Source organism: Silurus meridionalis, chromosome 25, assembly GCF_014805685.1.
Source record: "Silurus meridionalis isolate SWU-2019-XX chromosome 25, ASM1480568v1, whole genome shotgun sequence".
Classification (NCBI taxonomy): domain Eukaryota; kingdom Metazoa; phylum Chordata; class Actinopteri; order Siluriformes; family Siluridae; genus Silurus; species Silurus meridionalis.
Window position 1 is genome coordinate 13734427 of NC_060908.1, and position 3462 is coordinate 13737888.

Below are 3462 nucleotides of genomic sequence, written 5' to 3' on the forward strand. Positions count from 1 at the left end.
AAATATTGAAATAAAAATATCTAAAAAAATTTATTTGCGTCCTGCTTGTGATCATTTCTAAGATCCACTTTATACCCTTTTACAATTTATACATTGTATGTCCTCATACAGAGCAACATGTATCTCATTCATACAACTGAGCAGCTATAGGGTTAAGGGCCTCACTCAGGGGCCCAGGAGTCAGAGTTCATTGTGGCTGTGATTTGAACTCGCACTTCACGTTAGATTAATGATTCATCGGTATAAAAGTCAGTAATGTGATGCATAATTTTTTTTTAAGTTTGCATCCGATACAAGTATCGCGTCGGTTTTAACATTATTGCATCATGGGGGGAAAAAAACGATGAATTTTTATATAATGATTAGTAGATGCGCTCTACCTTAATATTCAGAAAGTGACCGATTTACATGTGGATTGATTTCTCTTCGCAAAACCGTTTTTCGAGCGCGTTCTCTCGGCACCGCTTCTACGTGAATACGACGAATCCCAACACTACGGAGGCGTGTCCTGAGAGAATACAGATTAACATGGCAGAGGTAGAGCTGCATCTTCCTGTAGACAGGCTGGTTTTATTTCATAATTCTTTCTTTTTTTTGTGCTACAAAGGAAGAAAATGTTAGAAAATGTACTCAAGTAAATGTATGATTTGCTGCTCGGTCTGAACCAAAGAAATAAAAGCGAACTTTTGGTACCATATTGAATTTGGATTGCATCATATTTTGTCCATTGCACCGTATCGCAGTGAATCACATTGTGTTGAATCGAATCGAAATCGAATCATTTAAAAAAAATTTATTTGATTAGATTTGAATTGCTCCTCGTTGTAATCGGGGTGAATCATATCGCATCGGTTATCTGGTTCATATGTATCAGCCTTACTGAGCAAGCATAATGATGGATATGTAGGTAGGTTATCTAGGTATGATGGCTGATCTGAGAAAAAAAGATCTGAAGAGAAAAGGTGTGGGGAAATTCTGATTCTCTGAGTGTATAGCAGTGTATTGCTTGCTTCTTCCAACAAGAGATTTTTAAATACAGCCGGATATGTGCAGTGTGATGTAATGTTCAACTTTGGAAATCTGGACAATCCTGGTGTTCATGTGAAGGCCACTTTAGCCCGTACCACCAAACAAAGCAATGATGGAAATTAGTGGTTGGTGATGCTTTTTCACAGCTTCAGCCTCCTCTTAATAGCATCATTATGATGCCACGGCTATAGAAACCATCACTATTATAGAGAAACACAGTTTAACAGAGCGCTACATCACAGACAGGAATCTCATACGGTGAGAATGATTGTTATTACTAAAGAAAGAAAACCAATAAACACAATTTAAAGTTTTCTTCCTTCATACATCATCTCTTGCAGAAGCAACAATATCAATATCAACAACCTCATAAAATGTCCCAGGATTTTTTGTGCATTTTTTTCCATGCATTAAGGATTTTTTGGGGGAATTGAAATTGAAGCAAATTGTGCGTTTTTGTGCAAATTCTACATGAAAGAATACGCAATAGTATAAATGGTTTATGAAAAACCTTCACAACTGTTTTTAACTGTTTTGGTTGACCTTTTCCTCACATATAGAGAAACGCTATGAAATGAAGAGCATAGACTACTGGGAAGAGTTTAATACATATTCATTGAGAAAAATATATTTAAACGTAAGTCAATGTTTCTGATAGCGTTTAGGTTGGCATAGAAATACCCAATGGTGGATATTCCAACGGTTTTCCAGTGGAACAAGAGATTGAGGTGTTGATTTGGACTCCAAATCTTAATCTGATCGAGCCTCAGTGGGACGTGCTGTAAAAACAAGTCTAATCGAGTCCTCACAACTTACAGGACAGGATGGACAAGATGCAAATGTCTTGGTGCCAGATACTACAGACCACCTTATGTGGTCTTGAGGAGTCCATGCCTTGATCGGGTGGCGCTGTTTTGGGGTCACAAGTGTGACCTGGCTGATAAATAAATAAATTAATTAATTAATAAAGATAGATAGATAGATAGATAGATAGATAGATAGATAGATAGATAGATAGATAGATAGATAGGTAGGTAGGTAGGTAGGTAGGTAGGTAGGTAGGTAGGTAGATAGATAGATAGATAGATAGATAGATAGATAGATAGATAGATAGATAGATAGATTGCGCGCACAACCTTTGCTTGAACAGTGTTTATAAATGACCCCAAAGCAGTCCAGAGTTTGCGTCAGTAATAATGGTCCGTGGGGAAACACAGGCAATTTTGTATTCGAGTTACTTAAGGAATCGTTTTAGCCCTACCATTGGGTTTAAGTATACAGAATAAAGATGCTGCCTCCTGCTGGTTCCTGCTTGTCTTCATAGCTTGAAATGTTGTAACAAAGATTCAAGATTTTGCCCATGAAACAAGCTTCTCTGTTTAAGAACAAAACACTTTTGACCCTTTCACAGTTCTGGTTAATTTTGTGCAACATGTGATAATTACATCAATGATCAATATCAATAATGATCAATAATTTTTTAACAATGGGAAAAAACTTCTGACCCCTCGCATTTAAGAATTCTTTAAAGTTGTGGAAATTATGCTTTGTAGATACATCAATCAGTCAATAATTTATAAACCTTATAAACACTTGTAATGAAATAGTTGATCTCCTTACAGTGTCACCTGGCTACAAGTGATCTGTTTTCAAAGTTGATGTGTCCGAAGAAGGAAAAATGGGCAAGCGTTAAAATCGGAATGACATTGTGATGGATAGACAATTGGGTCAGATCATCTCCAGAACAGAAGGTCTTATGGGATCCAAACAAGGACAGCTAGCGAGTCAGGGTCATGACTACCCAAGGATCACTGATCTGTAGCACAAACTGCTGAAAATGTGAACCCTTGCTATGATATGGGGTTAAAGCATGTTGTGTACGGAGCTTCATACTTGTGCACCCCATGCTGACCCGTGTCCACTGCCTAGAGCAAGGCGGCCTGATCATGTGGAAGGCCAGGTCTATGTATGCCACTTGGGCAAGAGGGAAGAGATGGTACCAGGATGCAATATGGAAGGGTAATGTGATGCTCTGCTGGGAAACCTTTGGGCATCCGTATGGAGGTTACTTTGACATGTATCATATCTGAGACTGAGTATGCCACTTAATGGGATCTGCTCTACAAACCTTATCCATGGAGGCTCCACCTCACCAGGACTAAAGGATCTGCTATTAAAGTATTGATGCCAGATACCACAGCACACCTTCAGAGGTCTTGTGCAGGCAAGGGCTGGACAGGTCAGAGCTGTTTTGGCACAAGAAACAGGATCTACACCATATCTAAAAGATGGGTTGATGTTAATGTTTGGTGTAATGTCGCCAGTGTGGTCTTCAGTATATATGCCAAAATAAAAATAAATCACTAAAGGATACCTGTACAGACCCCTCAAAAATGAAATCAGTCGGTGCATCAAAAACTCACACACAACACA